At 41.6% G+C, this 26,842-nt stretch overlaps 1 protein-coding gene and 1 long non-coding RNA gene across 8 annotated transcripts in view; one reads left to right on the top strand and one right to left on the bottom strand.

Annotated features, from left to right (window-relative positions):
- The window catches only part of GRID1 (glutamate ionotropic receptor delta type subunit 1), a 698,930-nt gene that overhangs the window by 323,160 nt on the left and 348,928 nt on the right, over window positions 1-26,842 (bottom strand). The gene's annotated exons all lie outside the window — the stretch shown is intronic.
- On the top strand, window positions 804-6,291 carry LOC109492547. 4 transcript variants are annotated; one of them, XR_006587065.1, is made up of 4 exons: window positions 804-1,218; window positions 2,729-2,911; window positions 5,832-5,910; window positions 6,003-6,291. It is a non-coding gene; the product is annotated as an uncharacterized LOC109492547 (long non-coding RNA). The 4 variants fall into 4 exon arrangements; XR_002146451.3 differs by lacking the exon at window positions 2,729-2,911; XR_006587066.1 differs by lacking the exon at window positions 804-1,218 and having other exon boundaries at window positions 1,243-2,873.

Below are 26,842 nucleotides of genomic sequence, written 5' to 3' on the forward strand. Positions count from 1 at the left end.
TAGGAGCCTTAGATATCAAAACAAACTTTAGTTCCATGTAATAGATGAAGAAACTGAATTTCTGAACCAGTTGACTGTGCAAGGTCACACAGCTAACACGTCTGACTCCAGACCCTGAGTTCTCAACCACAAGGCTCTACTGGCTCTCACAAAGCTGGGAGTTATCCAGGACAGCTCTGATTCCTCCTTCTGTAGCTCATCTCTGGGTGTTTCTTGGGCAGCAGGTAAACCTCTGCTCCTTCTCCATGGAAAAACACCCATGTGTTCCCATCCAGAGGTCATGAGGCAAAAGGCTGATAAGAGAATAATAATACAGCCAACAGTGCTGGATGTGTCCCAAGTGGGATGGAAAAGGGGACCTGCCTCCTAAAGGCATCATCATGAATTGAGCCCTGGATCTGGAATCCCCAAATGAGGCATCAGGTATTACTTCTGCTACTTATGGAACAGGAACTTGGGAAAGTTACATGGCTTCCCTGAATCCCACTTTCCTTCTCTGTAACATGTGACAGAATATTTCAGTGAGAACTCAGGACACCATGAACACCTAGCCCTTGGTTATGGTTGAGTTGTGTCCCCTCAAAAAAGATCTGTTGGAGTCCTAACCCCAGTACCTAAGCATGTGACCTTATTTGGAAATAGCATCTGTGTAGATAATCAAGTTAAGATGAGGTCATTAGGGCGGGCACCTCGGTGGCTCAGTTGGTTGGGTGTCTGACTTTGGCTCAGATTATGACCTCACACTCTTTGAGTTCAAGCCCCGCATCGGGCTCAGCACTGACAGCTCAGAGCCTGGAGCCTGCTTCAGATTCTGTCTCCCCTCTCTGCCCCTCCCTTGCTCACACTCTGTCTCTTTCTCAAAAATAAAATAAAAACATAAGATGAGGCCTTTAGGTGACTATATGGGATCACTATAGGGTGAATAGTGTCCTCATACAAGGTTTTTAGGGAGCACATGCCAGCCATCGTGGGCACACAGGAAATGACAGCTGTAAATCTCAGGGGTAATGACAGGGATAAATCTCAGCAAACCACCATTTAACAGCAGCCGATGGCCGCAGAGAATCAAGAATTAACCCACAGGCTGCATGTTCCAGTTCAATCCCTGGAAGAAATGACCACCAGTAGCCAATCACAAGATACATACCTCTCCACACCTGGACAGGAATAACCCACACTTCTGCAAGCAACACCTTTGGTCAGACATGCAGCTGCAAGGTAAGGCCTGCTTGCTTTTGCTCCATTTTATGCCTTGAAATGTGCAGGCAAGGGATATGAGCCCCAGTCACTCCGGGGAAAAACCCTCATGGAGTATCAGCCTTTGTGAAAGGGAATCTGGAAGTATCTGGCTACCAAGGCCACTGACTTCACAAGGGCTTCACTGGCTGTCCAGCTTTAGATCAGTGCTCAGCAGCCACTAGGAACCTTGGCAAAGGACTTTATGCCGGTCTCGTTCAAATGGTCCCAAAGTTCCTCCAAGCTCTGCCTTCTTGCCCTGGGGTCCCATAGGCCTGAGTCCTAATGCCCAGATGTCCATATTTGGATCCTTCTCTTTCCTTTACTGTCACTGTATTCCATCCCCCACCCATCACTTCTTGATCCTGGTGTTCGTTCAATGAGTCATTCCTTCACCAAATGCCTTGAGTGCCAACTGTGTGTCAGCACTATCACCAACATAGAGGATACAACAGGAGCAAGAAAGATATAGTTCCTTTTATTGCAGCCTGGTAGGAGAGAGACAATCAAGTGACCTTCCAACTAACATATGATATAATATTGGGTCATGACAAACACTATGGAATAAAGCAGGGCGAGGGCCAGAGGAGAACAGGGACAAGAAGGGCAGTCAGGGAAAGCCTCTCTAGGAAGCAGTATTGCACAGAGGTTCCAACAAGGTAATGAAATCAACCTGAGGCCATCTGGGAAAAGAGTGATCCAATTAGAGGGGACATCCAGTGCAAAGGTCCTGAGGTGGGAGCTTGCTTAGCATATATGAGGACCGAAAAGGAGGCACCAGAGGAGCATGGAGGGATAGAAGTCAGACAGAGACAAGACCAGGGGGAGTAGTGGCCATTTTGTGAGGACATTGGAGGTGATGAAAAGGTCTCTGGATCTTTTTCTGAGTATGAGTGGACATCACTGGAAGCATTTTGAGCAAAAATGATCTGGGTTATATTTAAGAGGGTCAGTTCAGGTGCTCTATGGAAACTGCCTATAGAGTTCAATGGTGAAGTGCAGCTACCCTTGAGGACTCCTGTGGGCATAGTCAGTCAGTGAGAGCTGAGGGTGTCACAGACAGTATTGCTGACAAGGAGGAGGGGAGCCTAACCTTAGCAGCTGTGTGATTCCAGACAAGTCAGTGGTTTCTCAGAGCCGCTCTCTGCCTCGGACAATCCCATTATGACCTCAGTTTCTAATAGGAACACAACAAGATAACATATGCAACCAGCTTTGCATAGTGCCTGGCTTCTATCAGGACTGTGTTTCTGCCTCCACTAGTGTCTCTACCTTTCCAGCAGAATCCCTTCCCATCATGGCTGTTGCAGCTGGAAAATACTCCCTCCAAGGAGGCTGGAAGTTTTTTAGTGAGAGCAACTCATGGGCAAACATAGGAAAACTCAAGAATCTCTTACATCAGGACCTAAAAACCATCACAGAAAAGAAATCCTGGCACTTTTATGGCTCCCTAAAAACCCTTTAGAAACACACGTGGTATTTTTCTCTCAAGGCCCTCTGTGGTTGAACCAATTAGCCAACTTCAAGGCCAGGAACAACATAGATCTCCAGAGGCTGGTGGCCCCCAGAGAAGGAAGAACTGCCTGAGTGGGAGTGGACGCTGACCATGAGCTGGATACAGGGCTCCAGGGTAGCAGGTGGGCAACCCTACTCCTGTACCCATGACCTTGCCTAAGTGAGTATGACTGGGTTGCCTCTGCTGAGTCGATAAGTGAGACAATGGAGTCTCTCCCCACATGCTGGTCAGCCCTGGGTGCAGGTTGGACCCAGCTCAACCAGGAAATCTGGGGAAGCCATGTGCACAAGACAGGGAAGAGAAGACAGAGCAGGGCACATGTGCTAATTCACCAGGTGAGACTGAGCTGTGTGTCCCGTGCGCTGCAGTAACTCCTAAGTTCATAGTGGCATATCGCCTCAGAAATGAGCCTAGTTAAGTTTCACAGACTCTAATTTTCACCCCTCTAAGACGGGCAGGACATAAAGGATTATCCCATTTTAAAGGGGAGAGAACTGATGTTCAGAAAGGGGTTGTGGAGACTTGCACAGAATGGACCTCCTTCTGAGACCATTTGGGAGTCCTAGCTGCCAACCTCTCCTCAGCCAGTGTGTCACATCCAGGGCTGTCGGACTGAATGAGCCTCTGGGCTCCGTGGATGGGCCAAGGGAGATCCAGGGAGTCTCCCAGGTGGAGCCTGGCTCCTCCTCAAGGCCATGCTCCATTGCTCAGAGACCTTCCCTTGCCACAACTCTATCAAGCGAGAGAGAATCAAGGCATGTCACTAGGCCATGGCCTTGGGGGACTGCACAGAGAAAAGGGCTCCTTCTCTTTGTTCTTCATGGCACAATATTGTTTTCTCCTGTGGCCCCTGGACTCCTTAACCTCAACATAACCAAACTGTCCCTTCTCCTACATTCCCCTGTCTCCTCTAGATACCTGGGCTTCAGCCTCTCCCCTCCACCCCCTGCCAATCTTCATGGCTGCTGGATTTCAGGAAAGTTGCCTGAACCCAGCCTTCCTCTCCACCACCAACCCCCCTGACCTTTCAGTCTCCACTCTTCCTGGCCACACAGGGAGGCCCTAGCATACACCCCTGGCCTCCTCCCTACCCTGCTAATCTTTATGCTTATTGCTAGCGACTTTTTCATAGGCTCTTAACAGATTCCCTTTACCCCTGACTGCCCAGCCTGGTGGCCTCAGAAAAGACCTGGGACCAGACAACATCGAACAAGGAAAAAATACAAGTTCCCCCTCCTTCTTATAGACTCAGCATACCCAGCCTATGCCCAAACCTGGTGAGGTCTAATCCATCCACCATCTGAACACTTGGGACCAAGGCACAAACTGTTGATGCCTATTAATAATGAAGCCCAGATGCTGAGGGGTCCTGGGGAGGAGAGCCCTCCCCCAACTGCTGAGACTTCTCAACAGTACAGGCAGGTGATGGGCCTGGTCCAGAACCTGGAGCTGAAAGGCAGCAGGCAGGACCCCTGTGAAAAGCTCTCAAAAACCTGGGTGCTGGTCAGAGCCCAGCATGTGCCAGACCCTGGGAAGAAGTATCAGAGCCAGACAGCCCCACAGAAGCCATCAGACACATCACATTAAGGTAGTGAAATTGAGGCCCAGGAAAGGGGGAGGGAAGCGTCCACAGTCAGCAGCAAACCCAGGAGCCCTCATATTCCAGACAAAGAATACCTCCTACTTGCAGCACCTCATACTTGAAGCATCCCAAACTTAATGGAGAAAAACCTGAAAAGGTAATGAAGTTGTCTCAGACTGCCTTTGTCTTAAAGGCAATTGCCTGCAGATGGCTAGCCCAGAATATTTCCAAATGAGATGCCCTGGGAGAACCCTTGGTGGGCACCGAAGCAGTCAGTCCAAGAGAAAAAATAATAGTGCAGGTTGTTGTCTAAAGCACTTGTGTGTGCATTCTGTTTGGGGAAATAGCATTAGTCACAGAGGCAGCACTGATGGGGGGGTGGGGAGAGGGGGCACAACTGGGGAGAGCTTGGGGGAGGCAGCAGCATGGAGAAGGTTAGCATCTCTGCCAAAGCCTGCCTACAACCTGCCCCAACCGCCACCCACACTGGTGGAAGGGAACTGTCTGATGGGGTGAAAGCATATCAGGACCCTGCACACTGAGTGAGGAAGTGGCAAGGATGCTGGGGTCTCCTGAAACTTTCCCCAGCTCCTTGGCCAGCTCAGCCTGCCTTTGCACGTGAGTGTAACACATGTACGATATTCATTCATGTGCTCAAGCATTTGCTGAGCACTAAATCCAGAGAACTGTTCTAGGTACTGAAGATACAGCAAAGGGCAATGCAGATAAAGCTTCCTTCTCTCATGTGAATGGGGGGGAAAATAACAATGCCCATTTGTTCATTTCATGGAGCTAGGATTCTTCCCATTCCCCTGTTCCACACCCTGCCCCAGAGCAGCCCCATTCTGGCATGTCTGCATCTCCCAGCTATGAGTGCTGATTCTAAGGGAAGACCACCAGCCTGAGCTCCAGGATGGCTCAGAACTTCCCTCCCCGCCACACCCTAAAAACCCCATCCATCTAGGGCCAGTCACTGGAGGAGGGGGTGCACCACAACAGACACCAGAGTAGTCACTCGATGCCCAGTCCTTGTTGCTCCCAGCTTGCCAGCCTTCCAGCCCAGCAGCCCGAGTGGTCTCTATAAACCTACCCTGGATGGGGTTGCACACCCACCTTCTAAAAGCTCACTCATTGAAAATCAGACCCTCTCTCTTCCTCTTCCTCACTCACACAAGGCCTCACCTCCCTCCTCCAGTCCCCCCCTCTCCTCTCAGCCTCCCTGCTTCCTCCCAGCCTCCTTACCTCCTCTTAGTCTCACATCCCTCCTCCCAGCGTCACCTCCCTCTTGTCAGCCTCACCTCTCTCTTCTCAGCCTCCCCTCCCTCCTCACCTCCTCAGCCTCCCTGTCTCCTCCCAGTCTCACCAACTTCCTCCCAGCCTTACTTCCCTCTTCACAGCCTCACCTCCCTCTCCCTCATCTCCCTGCTTCCTCCCTGCCTCCTCTTAGCCTCACCTCAGGCTCCTAGCCTCACTTTACCCAGTTCTTTCTCTCTCTAGGCCTCCATTCCTTCTACCTGGATCCAGGATGCTCTTCCCCCATCACTGCCAGAGTCAAGCTAGCCCTTCAGATTCAACTGTAAGTGACACTTCTTCAGGAACCTTCTCAGATGTGCATCCAGAACAGACCCCTCACAACCCATCTTAACACACTTCACTTTTCCTTCACAGACATCATGATTTATACTGTTTTGGGGGACACAGCAATTATTTGCCTGATGTCTACATCTCCTACCCACTGAAAACTCCATGAAGGAAGGTAAAAAGCTGAGTTTGTTCACCAATGAATCCCCTGCACCTAACACAGACTGTACAGAGGCCCTTGTGAGGAGTTTGAGTTTTATTTTAAGTTTAACAGAAAACCTTCGAAAATTCTTACACAGGAGGTGATGAGCTCACACTTATTGTCAGTGACTTATTGAACAACCAAAACCCAAGAGAATAAAAATATTAAAAGTTTCTTTTCCTTTAGTCATTCACCTTGGTTCCAGAATGACACCCAAAAGTTTAAGTCACTTTTAATTATCAAGAGGTCCAAGCTTATTTCACCCCCTTTCATGCCTTCCTCCACTGTCTCTCATGCCATGGCTAATCTTTGTCCTGGGGAGGAAGCATGATTTCTAAGAGATTCTTTTCATATCCCTCCCAACTCCTCAGGCCTCCCTTCCTAGGGCCTGCAGGAACAGGGGCAAGGATAGAAACATGGCCAGTGTTGTCTGAGGTGTCCGATCACTTGTATATGAGGTGAGGTGCCCCTGGCTTCCATCTGGTTGGATCTAGTTCCTTATTATGTTGGGGGTTCCACTGCATGGAATGTGAAAAGTGAGGAAAAGAAGGATCAGGGAGATTTCTGTTTCAGGCTCAAGTATCTAGATGGTTGTTGGAGACATTTTGTGAGGTGGGATGTTGGGAAAGGAGGAGGCTGGAGAAATCCCTCTGGAGTCTCTTAAGGCCAAGGTATGTGGGAAACATGCCTGCAGATGTCAAGGCTCAGAGGAAACATCTGGGCTAGAGACCAGCATTTGGAGTAGTTTGATGTGTAGAGATGACAAGCCCCTGGGATAGATGAAGTCACCAAGAAAGGAGAACAGAGGAAGGAGAAGTAGCACAGCTCTGCCCCTTGGGGACTGTCAAAAGTTCAAGTTTGGGCAGGAAATTGGGGGGAGCCTGTGAAGCAGAAAGTTGGCAGCTAATGACAACATGGTGAAAACCAGAGAAGAGACTATCATGGAGGTCATGCTCAACCTTGTCAAATGTCACAGCAAGGGTACCGAAGAGGGAAAGGAGCTTGGGGCGGAAATATAAAGATGGCTGGCTTTGACAAAGGTAGTTTCAGGGAAGGGAGGGTGACATCAGTAGCCACACTGTGGTGGGTTGAAACGTGGACAGAAGGAGAGGACATGGAGAGGTAAGAAACAGGGCAGCAGCTGGAGGGGAATGGAAAAATGGGTAAGGGGGTTGCAGTTTTGCTTTTCTGATGGAAGATTCTAAGACAAGTTTCTAGGCAGCGACGCAGGAAAGTGGGAGAGGTGGAATGCAGGAGAGAGGTATAAAAGGGGGAAAGGCAAAATCCCAGGGAGGGTAAAAGCTTGGATCCAGAGCCCAGGGCAGGAAGTGGCCTTTGCAAGGGGAGGGAGACCTACTTCCTCCAGGACAACAGGATGGGGTCATGAGCCACAGGATGCAGATGCAGGTGGGGTTATAACTTGGGAGCCTGGAAATGAGACATGGCTGGGAAATGGGAAGGGAAGTGGATTGGGGATTGAGAGAAGAAGACAGAGTACAACACGGGTTTCGGGAGGATACGTGAATGCTGTAGAGGTGAGTGCTGAAGAGTCAAACCTGATACCCAGCTCTCCTCTTCACGGAACACCATGCACCTGTGCAAATTGGCCTCCAGGTTCATCAGGAGTTTTGCCTGATAAATATCACAAAGAAAAGTGAACAGGGAAATTGGGCAGGCAAGGGAAGGATTATTAATGAAACAAAATCATGATGTTTAACTCAGGAGACAAGGGTTTTGTGAAGAATGTGGGGTTAAAGATCTCACTGTTCCAGCAGAAGAACTGAGGGTAGTTGGAGAACGGTAGGTTGTGCTTGTGACTTTGGATACGGGGTAGCTGTCGCCAGTGGACTTGTCTAGAATATGAACTCCACGAGGCTGAAAGGCTCAGGTAAGTGAGGAGGTGCAACTGGAGATGAAGAGGTTATGGAAATGAAAGGCCGAAATGTGAAAGTCATCAGGAATGAGGCAGATCTGGGATGGGGAGAGAGCAAGCCCGAGGGGGAATAACACCTTCAACTTGACAGGCTGTCCACAGAGGATAACCAGGTGTCAGTTAAGGTAAGTAGGGGAAGAGAAGAGGTGGAGGTCAGGGTGTCTGTCAGCTCCAGGGTGGCAGCTGCCGAGGGAGAAAGGATGGGTGGGGAAGCAGATAGCAGGTGGAGGTTTGTGTAGGCTCAGGCACAGCTGTGACTGAAGTCAGAACAGTAGGATGGAAATTAAAAGATGCAGAGCAGTTGGTAAAGTGTCCAACTTCAGCTCAGGTCATGATCTCACTGTCCTTAAGTTCGAGCCCTGTGTCGGGCTCTGTGCTGACAGCCCAGAGCCTGGAGCTTGCTTCTGATTCTGTGTCTCCCTCTCTCTCTGTTCCTCTCCCGCTCATGCTCTGTCTCTCTCACTCTCAAAAATGAATAATTGTTAAAAAAAATATGCATAGCAGAGACGGGACAGTTTTAGAGCCGACATCTCTAGTGCTCTGGTTGACGGTGTGATTAATCCCAGGACACTACCTCAAATGGGTGATTCTCTGTACAAGGGCCACCTTTCTTTGTATTGTAGCCAATGTTTTCAAAGGACAAATATGTATGTTAATCAAAGAAGGCTAGAGAGGGAATTAATATTGAAAAACTACTGGTCCCAGGACATTTATATTTATGTCTGTTTAATCCTCTGATAAGTACGCAGAGAAATTATTACCGTTCCACTTCACACATGAGAACAAGGTTCAGAGAAAATAGGTACCTCATCCAGGGGCCCCGACTAGCAAGTAACAGACGAAGAAGAAGGAAATGATGAAAAGGGTATTATTTAGATTTATTTAGAACTTCCTGCCATAGGCCTGCCATGGCTAATTGCTTTTACCCACACTGTCTTATTTAATTCTCATGATGAAACTAATAAACTAAATTGCATTATATACCCATTTTATAGATGGCATAATTATGACTTAGAGAGTAATGAGATCTGTCCAAAGTCAAAGGCAGACACCCATATCCTTTGTTGGACATGATGTCTTTTACCCACAGAAGTCATGCTCTAAGCCCCACTCATGCAGAGAAATGCCCCATCAAGAGACCAGTTTAAATATAGAGCAGGTGCCCTTGCCACAGAGATGGACGCCACATCTTTTAACCTCATTGGACTCTGGCCTGCTGAGCCATCCTCCATGATGAGTCAGCTAATCAGACACATGTCCTGGGCCAGGGGCTACAAGCTGTTTCAATTTTTCAAACACAACAAACAACAGGAAAGAAAAATGATCATACCAGATCCAGAAAGAGGCTCGACCCAATGCCCCCAAATAGCTCTTCCAGTCAAGAAACAGACCCTCCATCTGGGCTTACAGATGTTGTTCAGTGACCCTCAGTCAGGCAGCCTGGCCCCTCAGGGGAAGCTGAGAGGATCGCATAGTGACGGTGCCTGTGAGTGGGCAGTGGCAAAACAGGGTGGTTCCCTGGGAAGAAAATTGCAGGACTGAGGTTGCCTGAAATCCAGCTGATAACTGCCAATAACTGGAATTTCTACACCCAACATCCCTGCCCTTAAGTCGTGTACCTGGAATCAGAAGCTGAGGACCACAAGAGCCCCAGCTGTTCACTTCTGTGTAACCCTAAAACTGACCAACAGTGAGATACTGGTAGACCCTGGGATGAAGAAATAGAGGTATCTCATGGCCAGAGCATCATGCCTGCACTTCATCAATTGGTGAGGTATTAGATGCTCAGCACAAGTATGCATCTGCAAATGGACTGAATGCTAGGTTCACCCCAATGGTCTGGGAATAATGCTGAAACCTTATCTCCAGGTGCCCAGGCAAGATTAGGAGTGGTGGCCTCTGGTTTTAATGAGAGAACCTTCTACAGACAAGAATTCCCTACTTCTAAATGCAATATAAGGTTCTTAAAGCAATGAAAAGCAACTAACGTTGGGAGTGTTAATAAGAACACAGTATCTTCAGTCCAGATGCCATTGGGCTTATACTTTTTAACATTTCTGCCAGCCCACACTTGGCTGAAGCAGATGCAAATGTAAAACCAACTTTGATGTCCCCTGTTTGGTTTCATAAACTTACTATAAATGTTTCAAAAGCACATTTTTGTGTTTTATATTCTTTTTGTTTATTTTCATGTTAGACTCGGGGTTTTATCTTATAAAGTTGTTTTCCAAAAGTAGAATTTTGCACCCACAGAATATTGAGGCTTCACATACACAACTCAATGTAGAGGCATCATCCAGAAACAAAGTAGTTCTCTGGTATCATGAGCCAACTCTTTGATGTGCCCTCTATCAGCTATCCTATATTTTGTTTCTGGGTAGACCAAATGTTCTAAGAGCATCTGGCTAGTGGAGCAGTCCCCAACTAGTGAGCAGCTAGATCCTCTGCATTCCATCTGTTGGCTCTGTCTTAGTTCCAGGGACTTCACCACTATGGCTACACTATTCAAGGGTCTCCACCCCAGAGGCAAGGAAAGGTTATAAATCTCACTTAGAGGGCTCCATTCAAACTACTCAAGGGAAAAAACATCCCGCAGCTGATTGAGAAATGCACATCTGGTTAAGAAGCATTGATATGGCATGTTGGAGTAATCACACCCCACCATGATTCTTCCCCTGGATGTAGCCATAAAACCTAGACAGAATGCATGGATCAGTATTAGAGGAATCTGAAAAATAAATAGTGGCAGTCAGGTAAGGGAAGAGGACAATAATTTTAAGTTCCACTAAACTGGATTGAAGTTTAACAAGTTTTCATTTTCTGTTCCCCTTGCTCCTCAGCCTTGGAGATAGGTACAGCCACAAAAGTGTACAGCAGGGCAAGATCACAAAAGCCACAGCTATCTGACTGAAGGACCATCACAGGAGATCCATAAGAACAGGAAAGTACTGGGGATATCACACAGAGGGAGGAGCTTGGGAAAGCAGTTCCATCAAGTTGTTTATAAACTTCTGGGACACACCCCTGAGCTTCTCATAAAAGGATAAGATACTAAACAGGATGGAAAAAAAAAAACCTGTGAAAACAAAATTTAAAGACAAGTTACCATCCAGATTCTAGACTGGTCAATGGGTGATACACAAATGGGACATATCAAAAGAGCACTGCAAGTGCTTTGAAAACTGAACTGATTTTAGAAACAATCCATAGGCAACATGCTAGAACTTGTGGCCTTAACCTAACCTGCTAAAACAAAAATATTAGTATCCAAAGAGATCAAGAGTTTCATAGCATAATATTCAAAATGCCCAAGATAAAATCCAAAAATTCTCAGAATAAGAACCAGGAAAATCTCAACTCATATTTAAAAAAAAGACATTAACATCAAGAGGAGATATTGGGGTGCCTGGGTGGCTCAGTCGGTTAATCATCTGACTTTGGCTCAGGTTATGATCTCACAGTTCATGAGTTTGAGTCCTGTGTCTGGCTCTGTGCTGACAGTTCAGAGCCTGGAGCCTGCTTCAGATTATTTGTTTCCCTCTCTCTTTGCCCCTCCCCCACTTGCACTCCGTCTCCCTCTCTCTCAAAAATAAGTAACATTAAAATTTTTTTTTTTAAGAGAAGATGTTGAGATGTTCTAGCAAAGACTTTAAAATGACCTTTAAGGGGCACCTGATTGGCTCAGTAGGTTAAGCATTCAACTTTGGCTCAGGTCATGATCTCACATTTGTGAGTTAGAGCCCCACATCAGGCTTTCTGCTGTCAGCACGGAGCCCACTTCAGATCATCTGTCTCCCTCTCTCTACCTCTCCCCAACTCTCTCTCAAAAATTAAAATAAACATTTAAAAAATAAAAAAATAAAATGACTATTTAAAATATCTTCTAACAAGCAATTGTGAATACTCTAAAAACAAATTGGAAAATAAAAAGTCTCAGCAAAGAAATAGAAGATATAAAAAAAAAAAACAAGTAGAAAAGTTAAGCTAAAATATACAGTAACTTAGAAAAAATAAAAAACTCATTGGATCAGCTCAATACAAATTTCTCAGTAATAGCATCAGCAGACAGATAATCAAAAAAGATATAGAAGAACTAGACAGTCCCATCAACCTACTAGATCTTATTGGCATTTATAGAACACTTCAAACAACAACAAAATACAATTTATTACCAAATACACATGGAACATTCGTCAAGAAAGACCACATCTCATATTATAAAGAAATCTTTAAAAATTTAAAACAATTAAATCATAAAAAGGCTTTCTGGCCATAATGGAATTAAACTAGAATTGTTGAGTAACAGGGGCGCCTGGGTGGCTCAGTCGGTTAAGCGGCTGCCTTCGGCTCAGGTCATGATCTCGTGGTCCGTGAGTTCGAGCCCCACGTCGGGCTCTGTGCTGACAGCTCAGAGCCTGGATCCTGTTTCGGATTCTGTGTCTCCCTCTCTCTGACCCTCCCCCATTCATGCTCTGTCTCTCTCTGTCTCAAAAATAAATAAATGTTAAAAAAAATAATTTAAAAAAATTAAAAAAAAGAATTGTTGAGTAACAGAAAAATAAAAAAGGAAATGTCTAAACACTTGAATACACTTATAAATAATCCACAGATCAAAGAGAAAGTCTAAAGAAAAATTCAAAAATATTTTGAACAAAAATAAAAATTTGACATTTTACAATTTGTGAAATGCAAATAAAGTAGTGCTTAGAGAGAAATTTGTAGCACTGAAATACGTATATCAAAAAGAAGAAAGAACTCAAAACAATAATCTAAGCTTCCATATTAAGAGACTAGAAAAGGAAGAACATATTAAACCCAAAGCAAGCACAAGGCTGGAAATAAAGATAACATCAGAAATCAAAGACATTGAAAACATAAAAACAACACATAAAATAAATGAAACAAACCAGATTTTTTCAAAAGATCAACAAAATTGATAAACCTCTTGAAAGACTAACAAAAAAGGAGGGCACAAATTACCAATGTCAGACATGTAAGGAGACATCACTACAGACTCCACAGATGTTAAAAGGAAAATAAGGGAATAAAATGAACAACTCTACACCCATAAATTCAGCAACTTAGATGATGCAGAGTAATTTGCAGAAAAACACAAAAACCAAAATTCAACCAAGATAAAATAAATAACCTGAATATTAGTGTAAATACTAAATAAATTTAATGCATAATTGAAAGCCTTCCCTCCCCAAAGTCTTCAGTCATAGATGATCTTATTGGAAAATTCTACCAAATGTTTAAAGAAGAAATAAAACCAATGTTACACAATCTCTTCCAAAATACAGAAAGGATACACTTCCTACTTATTTTACAAAGCCAGAATTCCCCTGCTATAAAAATCAAAGACAGTAGAAAACAGAAAACTGCAGATCAATATTCCTCAATAACATAGACAAAAATAGAGAAAGACCAATACCATATGATTTCACTCATATGTGATATTTAGAAACAAAACAAACAAGCAAAGGGAAAAAGAGAGAAAGAGAGAGAGGGGCAACCTTCTTAATTATAAGGAACAAACTGATGGTTACCAGGGAGCAGGTGAGGGGATAGGTTAAATATGTGAGGGGGATTAAGGAGTGCATTTGGCATGATGAGCACTGGGAGATGTATGAAACTGTTGAATCACTATATTGTACACCTGAAACTAATATAAAACTGTATGTTAACTAACTGGAATTGTAATAAAAACTTTAAAAAAAACATACACAAAAAGATCTTCAAGAAAATATTAAATATAAACAAATTGAATCTAGCAACATATAAAAAGAATATTATGACCATGTAATATATAACTCAGAAATACAAGACTAATTCAATCCTTAAAAATAAAGCAATGTTACACTATTTTAACAGTCTAAGAAACAAAAACTACATCAAAAGATGCAGAAAACTCATTTTGCAAAATTCAGCATGATTCATGATAAAAACTCTCAGCAAACTAAGAATAAAAGATAACTTCCTCAACTTGATAAAGGGTACCAACCCACACACACACACACACACACGCACACACACACACATACACACACACACACACACACACACACGGCTAATATTATACTTAATATTGAAAGACTGAAAGATTTTCTCCTAAAATAAGAAAAAGGCAAATATCTCTACTCTCACCATTCCTATCATACATCTTATTAGAAGTTATAGCCAGTGCAATAAGGTAAGAAAAAAAATAAAACATGTATTCCAAGATAGCAGCATAGAAAGACCCTGAACTCACCTCATCTGACAGAAACACAGAATCTATAGCTACATATTGAAAAATACTCACCAAAAAATACTGAAAACTAGCTGAATAACTCTCTTCAAAATAAAAGATAAAAGAACTATACTGAGACAGGAAAAGCAGAGATGTGGTCTTCCACAGTGCAAGGACACAATAGAGAGGACTCAAAATCACAGTGAAAGAGAAGTTACAACTGATACCACAGAACTACAAAGTATCATGATCACTATGCACAATTATATGCCAACAAACTGGAAAACAGAAAAAAATAGATAAATTCCTGGAAATATACAATCTTCCAAGACTGATCATGAAAAAAATAGAAAATCTGAATAGACAGACTACTAGTAAAGAGATTGAAAAAAAATAATCAACAACCTCACAACAAATTAAAGTCCAGGACCAGACAGGGTCACTGGTGCATTCTACCAAATATTCAAAAATTTAATACCTATCCTTCTCAAACTCTTCCCCCCAAAATTGAGTAGATGAGAATGCATCCTAACCCACCTTACAAGGCCTATATTAGCCTGATATCAAAACCAAACAAAAACACCACAAAAAAAAGAAAATTACAAACCAATATACCTGATGAGCATAGATGCAAAAATTCTCACCAAAATATTAGCAAACCAAATTCAACAATACACTAAAAGGACCATGTCCCAACACCAAGGGGGATTTAGGACAGGATGCAAGGTTGGTTAAACATCCACAAATCAATCATGAAACACCACATTAACAAAATGAGAATACAAACATATGATGATCTCAGTAGATATAGAAAAAATATTTGACAAAATTCAACATCCATTTATGATAAAAAAAAAACTCAACAAAGTGGGTACCTCAACCAATAAGAGCTATATATGAGAAACCCATAGCTAACATCCTACTTAATGGTAAAAATATCAAAGCTTTTCTTCTAAGATCAGGAACAAGAAAGGATGCCCACTCTCATCACTTTTATTCAACATAGTATTAGAAATCCTCATCATGACATTTAGGAAAAAAAAAACGCATCCAAGTTGGAAAGGAAAAAGTAAAACTGTCACTATTTGCAGATCACATAATACTATATACAGAAAACCCTAAAGACTCCACACAAAAAAAAATCTGTTAGAACTAATAAATGAATTCAGTCAAGTTGCAGGACACAAAATCAATATATAGATATCCATTATGTTCCTATACACTAATAACAAACTATCAGAAAGAGAAACTAAGAAAAGAATACCATTTACAAGTGCATCAAAGAGAATTAAATACCTAGGAATAAATTTAACCAAGAAGGTAAAATATTTATACACTGAAAACTATAAGACATTGATGAAAGACATGGAAGATACACAAATAAATGGAAATATAGTCTGTGCTCATGGATAGGAAGAATTACTATTGTCAAAATGTCCATACTACCCAAAGCAATCTACAGACTCAATGCAAGCCCTATCAAAATTCCAGTGACATTTTTCATAGAACTAGAACGAATAGTTCTCAAATTTGTATGAAACCACAAAAAAAAAAAAAAAACATGAAAAGCCAAAGCAATATTGAAAAAGAGGAAAAGAGCTGGTGATATCACACTTCCTGATTCCAAACTACCCTACAACACTATAGTAATCAAAACTGTATGGTATTGACATAACAGACACATTGATACAGAATAGAGAGCCTGGAAATAAATCAATATGTATATGGACAATAAACTTATGACAAAGCAGCCAAGAATACACAATGGAGAAAGGAAAGTCTCTTCAACAAATGATGTTGGAAAAATTTGGCAGCCATATGCAAAAGAATGGAACTAGACCACTGTCTTAAATCATACACAGAAATAAACTCAAAAAATATTTGAATGTAAAGCATGAAACCATAAAACTCCTAGAAAAAAAAACACAGGATGTAAGCTCTTTGACATTGGTCTTTTTTTTTTTAATCTGACTCTAAAAGCAAAGGTACCAAAAGCAAAAATAAGTGGAACTACAACAAACTAAAGAGCTTCTTCACAGCAAAGGAAATCATCAACAAAATGAACATCAACTTACTGAATGAGAGAATGTATCTTCAAATCATGTATCTAATAAGGGGTTAATAACCAAAATATACAAAGAATTCAAACACCCGAAACTAATATAATACTGTATGCTAACTATATTGGAATTAAAAGAAAAGAAGCAATGAAAGGAAGGGAGGGAGGGAGAGAGAGAGGGAGGGAGGCAGAAAGTACTCAACTCAACAGCAAAAAAACAATCTGATTTGAAAATGAGGAAAAGATATAAATACTTTTCTTTTTAAAAAATTTACATTTATTTATTTTTGAGAGACAGAGAGAGACAGCATGAGCAGGGGAGGGGCAGAGAGAGAGGGAGACACAGAATCAGAAGCAGGCTCCAGGCTCCGAGCTGTCAGCACAGAGCCCAACACAGGGCTTGAACCACGAATCGTGAGATCATGACCTAAGCCGAAGTCGGACGCTCAACCAACTGAGCCACCCAGGTGCTCCTAAATAAATACTTTTCAAAAAAAAGACATAAAGGTGGGCAACAGGCATATCAAAAGATGTTCAAAATCACTAATTATCAGGGAAATGCAAATCAAACCCACAATGAGATATCACCTCACACTTGCAAGAATAGCTATTATCAAAAAGTCAAAAGATAACAAGTATCGAAGAGAATGTTGAGAAAAGGGAACCCACATACGCTGTTGATAGGAATGTAAATTGGTATATCCACTATTGAAAACAGTATGCAGGTTCCTGAAAAAATCAAAAACAGATCTACTATATGATCCAGCTATTTGCTTTCCAGGTATTTTTTTGAAGACAATGAAAACACTAATTCAAGAAGATATACACACCTTTCCATTCATTGCAGCATTATTTATAATAGCCAATATGTGGAAAACAACCTAAGTGTCTTATTGAGGGATGAATGGATAAAGATGTGGCATGTTTGTACAATGGAATACTACTTAGCCATAAAAAAGGAAACATTACCATTTGCAAGAACATGTATAGACCTTGAAGTTATTATGCTATGTATGCTACGTATTCTCTCAGAAAGAGAAATACAAATACAGTATGATTTCACTTACATGTGGAATCCAAAGAACAAAACAAAACTCCCAGATACCGAGAACAGATTGGTGGTTAGGGGTTGGACAAAAGGGCAAAGGACAAAAAGGGTCAACTGTATGGTGATGGATGGCAACTAAACTAATTGTGATCATTACTTTGCAGTGTATAAAATATTAAATCATTATGTTGTACAACTGAAACTAATATAATGCCATGTACCAATTTTACCTCAATAGCAACAACAAAAAATTAAAGCACATGAATTGAAAAGGAAGAGGAGTGCCTGGGTGGCTCAGTTGATTAAGCGTCCAACTTTGGCTCAGGTCATGATCTTGTGATTTGTGAGTTTGAGCCCTGCATCAGGCTCTGTGCTGACAGCTCGGAGCCTGGATCCTGCTTTGGATTCTGGGTCTCCTTCTCTCTCTACCCCTCCCCTAATCATGCTCTGTCTCTGTCTCTCTCTCAAAAATAAAAAAAACATTTAAAAAATTTTTTTAATAAAAGGAAGAAATAAAACTGACCTATTCACAACCAATAAGATTTTCTATGTAGAAAGCCTCAATTAACCTACAAAACAATTCCTAGAATCAAAAATTATCAAAGTTGGAGAATACAAGGTCAACACACAAAATATCAATAGTATTTCTATATGCCAGCAATGTAGAACTGAAAAACAAAATTTAAAAATAATGCTATTTACAATAGCTCCCCAAAATGAAATAAATTATAAAGCTAATATAACTTATGAAGGATCTGTACAAAACACTAATACAGGAAATCAAAGACCTAAATAAATGGAAAGATAAACTGCGTTCGCAGATGGGAAGACTCAACATAGCAGTGATGTTAATTTTCCCCAAATTGGCCTATAGATTTAAAGCAATTCTGATTAAAATCCCAGAAGGATTTTTTAAATATAGACAAGTTGTTTCTAAAATGTATATGGAAAGGAATGGAATTAAAATAGCTAAAACAATTTTGAAAAAGAAGTTGAAAAAATCACTATCCAATTTTAAGACTTACTATAGAGCTATAGTAATCAAGACAACATGATATTAGTGAACAGATAGACAAGTAGATGAGTGAAACAGAGTAAAGAGCCTAGAAATAGAACCACATAAATATGGCCAATTGATTTTAACATTGCAAAAGCAATTCCATGCAGAAAGGATAGTCTTTTCTACAAATAGTGTAAGAACAACTACACATCCAAAAACAAACAAAAAAAACATTGAATTCAGCCTCACAACTTATACAAAAGTTAACTCAAAATGGATCATCCATTCTGGAAAAGTCTGGCTGTTTTAATAAAGTTAAATATATACTTACCATATGATCCAGGACACCCACTCTTGGGTGTTTATCCAAGAGGAATGAAATTGTCAGACAAAAACATGAACATGAGAGTTTTTAGAATCACTATTCATAGTCACCAAAAATTGGAAACAAACCCAAACATCCTTCAGCAGGTGGATGGATAAACACACTATGGTTGATCCAATAAAATACTATTCTACAAAAAGATGAGTGAACTATTGACACATACATGGATGAATCTCAAAGGCATTATTCGGAGTGAAAGAAGCCAGTTTCAAAAGTCTACACACTGTCTGATTCCATTTATATGACAGTCTTGAAATTATGAAACTATCATGAAGGAGAACAGATCAGGGGTTAGGAAATTCTGAGGCCATAAAGGAATAGCATGAAGGAGCTTTCTGATGAAATTGTTGTGTATCTTGATTGGGGTGGTGACTCCATGTATCTCCACATGTGTTGAGATTCAGAGAACCATAAAAAACTAATAATGAAATAAAATCACAACAAAAACATGACACAAATAGGACAGGGCACTGTAGCAAACCTCAATCAACCTCCAAGGCTTTGTGCGAGAGCTTCTCAGGTTAAAAACTTACAAACAAGACAAAAAACACATTTGAACCAGAAGACACAGAAGACACAGAAGTAGATTGACAGAGCATTGAAGAGACAGATGTGGACCCTTGAGGATGTCCCCTGACTTCACATCCAAGCTTACTCCTCCCAAGCCTAGAACACTGCTCAGCCACATTTCCCTGAACACAGTGAGTCCTATGAGCACTGGTCCTCAAGTTTGTTTGTATACAGAGTCTGAACTAAAGGAATCTGGCCTTGCAACAGAAGGGCATCTATTATAAATGCAGAGATGTGGCTTCAGTAGTGTCTGAGATACAGCCACAGAATGTAGCTTCCAGTGATCCAGAAAGTTCCCTTATCATCTGCGGGATGTATGTCTTACAATTAGCTGGATTGTTGAAATGACAGGTAGAGCAGCCCTGTTAGTTTGCTAGGGCTTTTGTAACAAGGTACCATAAATTTAAAACAAAGAAATATATTCTCTCACAGTTCTGGAAACCAGAAGTCCAAAATCAAGGTGTCGGCAGCATCATGGTCTCTCCAAAGCCTCTGGGGTAAGATCCTGCCTTGCCTCTTCCAGTTTCTGGTAACCTCGGGCATTCCTTGGCTTGTGGCCATATGACTCCCAATTTCTGCCTCCATCTTCACATGACTGTCTTCCCTCTGTGTCTGTGTCATCATATGACATTCTCCTCTCTGTGTGTCTGAATTTCTCTTTTCTTATGAGGACATCAGTCATATTGGACTAAGGCCCACCTCAATTAGATCTCATTTTAATTTGATCACAGCTGCAAGGGCTCTGTTTCTACATGTCACATTCACAGGTACAAGGAATCAGAACTTCCACATAACTTTATACAATTCAACCTATACCATCAAAATTTCATAGAAAATAGGAAATGAAAGGTAAACCAACAGTACTGGCATTCATTTGTTGAATGTACTGATAGCAATTGATTCTAAAGAGGTTGACAAGCATTGAGTCTCTGCTCTCCTTATCCTAAATCGCCTTTTCAACTTGTTGGGAAAAACAAACCCTCCCTTGAGTTGTATGTTTTTATATAATGCAGGCTGCACCTCTTTTTAAAGTTTTCAAACCAGCCCTCACTGATGTAAAATTTAATGATTTTTTACACTTGCTTCTGCTATGTTTCGATTTCCGAAGTCTCAGCAAAATCCTTATTTAACCACTTGGCCTTTTCACAAAATTATCATGGTACTTACTGGGCCTGGGAGGGATATAAACAAATCTCTCTCCCCTTACAACCCCCCAGACTCAGCCACGTATTCTAGGAAGAAGGAGCCATATTTGTCACTGTGTTCTTTTGTTTAAAGGTACTATGCTACTATGTCAAACTATGCATACCCAAAACATGGAATTAAAAATCTTTAATATACTGAAACAAAAATAACTTTTCAAAACTATGGTTGGCGAAGATCCTTGGACCTTCCTCCATTGGTTTATATATTCACCTGGTAAACATTCACTGAGCACATAGGATGCTCTGCACCCTATATCATACCAGGGGTACAAATAGGACAAGCCATAACACTGATGAAAATTCAGTATTTTGAGTGTTTTCATGGGATTAGCATAAGGTATGTTAGGATCTTGGTGCTGCTCCTAACTCCTCCTGAGAGTAAAGTGTGACTGTCCTCCAACTAGTTCAATTCTTGTCACCAATTCAATGGCAAACCCATAAGGACAAGAAATTCTTCCTCTCCTTATATCTCCCCCACCAAAGCAACCCAGAATCAGACCAGCTCAGGACCTCTAGGACAACCAGAGGCACCTGACGCATTCATTTAACAAATAGAAGTATACAGAGGCACCTGGCTGGGGCAGTAGTTGGAGAATATGACTCTTGATCTTGGGGTCATGAGTTTAAGCCCCACCGTGAGCATAGAGCTCACTTAAAAAAATGGAAGTGTACAACTGCAATATGCCAACCATGGTGTCAAGCAGTGGAGATAGAGGAGAACGGCAGGGCAGCTGTCCTTCCTGAACCATTGTCTACCGCAGACTGGCTCCTAGGAAGTCAGGGAGCTGGGAGAATGGGGAGGCCTTGGCACATCAGCTGGCTGGGAGAGCCCACGAGGCAGCCAACAGCTGCTCATCCAGATATAGCCCTGCTGTCCTGAGAACATGTCACCTTATTCAAAAACAAGAAATATTTTTAATTCTCTGGCACTTATGCCCCACTTAGAATTATTACTTCAGTCACTAATCAGGGGAACCCAACCGCTCCAGACTCCTGAGAGTTCAGGCAGCTTGTCAAAGGTACAAAGGCTACCAGCAGCCAGCAGGACTCGGGGAAGCTGGCTCATGCAGCCCCAGGTGGACCTGATCATTCCACCAGGCCCAAGGGATTGGCATCTACTTTGCCAATCTCCACCAGGCCCAAGTACATGTACAGGCCCAAGTACATGTACAGGCCCAAGTACAGAAGGCTGCCATAGCAGACCCCAAATATGAGAGTGGCTCTCTTTCTATAAAGCTTTGGAACCCAATGGCCAATTTTGTACCCAAACAGATGTCCAAACATCTGCAAATAGGGAGATGTACATTATAACAAAGCACCACTTATACCCATCTGACAGACAAGGATTTTAAGTCCAGCAACACAGGTGCGCCTGAGTGGCTCAGTCGGTTGAGCGTACGACTTCGGCTCAGGTCACGATCTCATGGTTTGTGAGTTTGAGCCCCACATCGGGCTCTGTGCTGACAGTTCAGAGACTGGAGCTTGCTTTGGATTCTGTGTCACCCTCTCTCTGCCCCTCCCCTGCTCATGCTGTCTGTCTCTCTCTCTATCTCTCTCAAAAACAAACATTAAAAAAAAAAAAGCTTTAAACTCCAGCAACATCAACCAAGAGTTGCCAGGATGTAAAAAACAGAGTACAACTAACTTGGAGAGCTTTTTGTCCATACCCAGGGAATCTGCCAGCATGAATGAGCTACAGGGCAGCCCATCACACAGGGCACAAGGGAAGCCATAGGATGTGTTCATCATAGTGCTGCCTGTTACAACAAAACATTAGAAACTCCCCAGCGTCTAGCAGTAGAAGAACAGGAAGGTAAACTATGCATCCAGAGGAATCCAATCAGCAGTTAAAATGAAACAAATCTCTGTCTATTCAGGTTTGTTAGATTCCCCCAAACATATTGCTATGTGAAAAAAAAGCAAGTTATAGAATATTATGTCCAATATGCTACCACATTCTATCATTTGAAACAGAAAACACTGCTATATCTTGTTAGTGAATATGTAGTTAAAATGTAGAAAAAATAAATGCCAAAGTAGATGCCAAGTTTAGGACAATGCTGCATTTGAACAAGGAGAAAGGTATAGGAGTTTGAGGATAGAAACAATGGAGGCTTCAACTATAAATTACTTTTTATTTAAAATATTGGAAGCAAACACATCATATCATAATGGTAGGACTTATCAACCTTTGGAGCTGAGTGATAGAAACACCCATGTGTCACAGGCACTAACTTATGCTTTACATACACTACAGCATTTAACTCTCACTACAATGCTGTGAGGGAAGGTATTATTTACCCCCATTTCACAAATGGGGCAACTGAGACACTGAGAGGCTAAGTAACTTGCCCGAAGTTATACATCCAGGATTTAAACCCAGGCCATCTGGCCCCAAATCTTTGCTCTTAACCACTCTGGGATCCTGACTCTGTGGAATGGACATGGAGGTATATTGCAATTCTCCCTGACGTTTACATAGGTTTGAAAATTTCCCTAATTAAAATCAAAGAAGATGTAGAAGTGCTACAAGAAAGAGCTTCCCAAAGCCCCCAGTTAACTTCATGTGTCAAGTTGGCTGGACCACAGTGGCCAGATATTTAGTCAAATATGATTCTGGATGTTGCTGTGAGGATGTTTTTGGATGATATTTACGTTTAAATCAGTGGACTTTGGGTAAAGTAAATTGCCTTCCATAATTTGAGTGAGCCATCTAATCACTTAAAGGTCTGAGTAGAACAAAAGGCTGACTTCCGCCAAGAGGAAATTCTCCAGCAGATGGACTTCAGAAGTGATCAGCGATATTAGCTCTTCCTGGGGCTCCAGCATGCAGACCCACTCTGCAGAATTTGGATTTGCCAGCCTCCATAACTGCATGAGCCAATTCTTTCAAGCTCTCTCACTCTCTCCAGATAGATAGATAGATAGATAGATACATACATACATACATACATACATACATACATACTATATATAGAGATACACATTATATATACATATATATACATACACACATGTATGTGCATATATACACACACATGCACACACATGCATGTACACATCCTACTGGTGCTGTTTCTGTGGTGAACCCTGACTAATACACCCCCCTCCAGCTCTTGCCTAGAAGAATGTAGTACAGCTGTCAAAGGACAGATGGAAAGAGGCCTGGCTGGGTTGCTCCTACTCCCTCCTGTCTGTGGAGTCTTGAGAGAAAGAATCCTAAAGAAGCCATTAATTATCAGAACATCACACTCCAAGGTAGCTATTGCTAATCCCATCTTATAGGGAGGAAAACTGAGGAGATAAACAGCTTGCCAAGTTCTCCCATCAGGCAAGGAACAAAGCACATTTCCCTAAAGCATACAGCAAGGGCTATCTGTGGGTGCACCTTGACTCTGCCAACAATCAAACCCAAATCAGACAAATGCCAGGAATCCTAAGAGTTGATCAGTTTGGGTACTAGGGCCACTGATGTGAATTTGCTTTTCACTACAGAGATCCTATGCTTAGCCCACAGCCTGGTCACCCTCTTCCCCCAGGACAAATATTTTTGTATGTTTTCCAGCAACCTACTCAATAAGTACATTTTAAATGGACATGTACTTGTTAAATAAAGCAAAACATATAGATACCCCCTCCCTCATATGGGGCTTCCTTTAAAACAGTAAGAAGAGAAACCAAGGACAAGGGTAAATCCTGCTGGGGAGTGTACTGGTTAATCATGTAGATTACGTAGCAGATGGAAGAAAGTGTGGTTTCACTGAAATATCTAACAACAAAGAACAAGATACCCAGACTACAAGAAAATAGCACAAAGAGAAGTGAAAGCAAACATCTACAGAAATCATTATTAAATTAACTGCCAAGTTCACAGGGTGCCTGGGTGGCTCAGTCATTTGAACATCCGACTTCGGCTCAGGTCATGATCTTACAGTTTGTGAGTTTGAGCCCCACATTGGGCTCTGTGCTGACAGCTAAGAGGCTGCAGCCCCTTCAGATTCTGTGTCTTCCTCTCTCTCTGCCCCTCCCCCACTCATGCTCTGTCTCTGTCTCTCTGTCTCTCTGTCTCTCCCTCTCAAAAATAAATAAACATTTTTAAAAAATTAACTGCCAAGTTCAGACAAGGAATCTCACAGCACGGTCAAAATCCTGATGGGGACACAGTGATGGCTCCAATACACACACTCCTCAGTGTCAGAAAACAACAACCACCTAGTAACATTGAGTAATTGAGCAGACACTGAATTAAGACAATATACAGGAATGTCTAATTATGGGGCATAGTTCCTGTGATGACTATGCAGAAATATATGAGGACTCATAGCAGACAAAAGAAATATTGCAATGCAAGGTCCTGTCTGATCTATGAAAACCTGAAATAAATGGAGATACATACCATACTCATGGATAGAAATATGTACAATTATGTAGAGTAAATTCTTCCCAAATTTATCTGTATATTTAATTCAACTCTAGTCAATATTCTAACAGTATTTTCATGGGCCCTAACAAGCTGATTCTGAAATTTACATGGAAGAATAAAGAACAATGAAGAGCCAATACACCTCTAAGAAAGAAGACTGCTGAGGAGAGAGTTTTTTACTAGGTCTCAAGAATTATTAAGTCTTAGGGATTAAGACATTGTGGTACTAATGCAATAATAGACAAAATAACCAACAGAATAGAATACAAAGCCCTGAAACAGATGCTAAAGTTATATGAAAATTTTCTAGATGACAGAAGTGGCAGATCAGGTCATGGGACACATAAGGAGCCAGTCAATGAATGAAGCCAGAAAATACGGGTGTCCACTTGGGAAAAAAAGTGAACTTCAATTCCTAACTCACTCCAAACATAAAAATTAACTATAGTTGGATGAAGAACTTAAATGATAAAAGTCAACTTTCACTGTTTTATGTAGCTAAATATCTTTCTGATCTGGGGATGAAAAAAGACTTCTTAGAAAAAAAGAAAAAAACTACATAAAATAAATGGTTGATAAATTTTGACTATATCCAAATTAAGAATTCCTATATATCAATGAAAACTTTCAAGATAATAAAAAGGCAAATAGGAAAATAATATTTGTTAACATTATAACTGATAAGGGATTAATATCAGTAATATATAAAGAACTAAAAATCAGTAAGGATCTTTGAACCAATAGAACAAGGATCAAAAGACATAAATAGGCAGTTCACAGAAAAGGAAACACCTGTGAATAATAAAGCTATATAAGATCTGTATTCTCTTTGGTGATCAGAGAAATGCTAATAAGGACCATAATAAAATGCCATTTTACACAAATTCTGTAGACACAGATTAAGAAGACTCTGTGTGTTGCAGAGTATATGGAACAAGAGCATCTCCTATATGTTGCTGGTAGGAGCATAAACTGATACAGTCAATTTAGAAAATAATTTGTAATTTTCTTGTAAAATTAAACATTCTGTCCCCGACAATCCAACAATGCCACTCCAAGAGAAACTTGGACATGCATAGCAGGAAACATGCACAAAAATGTTCATAGCAGCACAGTTCATAATAGCAAAATCTTGGCATCATGCCTAATGCCCATCAACAGGAGAATGGATTAAAAGGAAACACCATTCACAATAGCATCCCATTGTAATGTACACTACTCGAATATTATGTAATGAACTCTGGCTACATACAGTAATAATGAGAGTGTGTCATAAACCAGAGATTATGATTAACCCAAATCTGAGGTCTCCAATATGAATGAAAAGGAGTAGGAAAAAATTTTTTGAAAGGACACCTATCTTTCCCTGGTCAGACAAATGCTGTGATCTCATCCTTGCAAGGGACATAAGTGTTTATTGAAGGGGAATTTTTTAACAGCAAGTCCCTTCTGACATTCCTCAAACCAATACCATAAATTAAATTTCTATGCCAGCATCCCAGAGTGAGATAAATTGGGATTTAAATGGCAGAGGATGGGGGCTTAGCTGCAGCCATTTTTATTTATGCATGCATCCAGGCAGAGCAAAGAGAGGATACTACAACCCTGATGGTAAAAGTTAACAGGAACACCAGGCTAAAGAATTTGGGAAGGAAATGGCTTCTAATCAGTCTGTCTGATGGAACCAATTGCCTGAGATAAAGCCAGGCCATGCTGTTGAAGATGGATAATCGAGACTTTATTGGACAAATGAAACAGCAGTGATAAAAGAGGCAACCTTGTTGCCAAGAAGGAAGGTAAATAGAGCTGGAATAATGGTAAAAGCTGTTGTTAGATTCCAGTTTTCCAAGCACTATTTATGCTCCTCCTC

The sequence above is a fragment of the Felis catus genome, chromosome D2 (genome assembly GCF_018350175.1).
Source record: "Felis catus isolate Fca126 chromosome D2, F.catus_Fca126_mat1.0, whole genome shotgun sequence".
NCBI lineage: Eukaryota > Metazoa > Chordata > Mammalia > Carnivora > Felidae > Felis > Felis catus.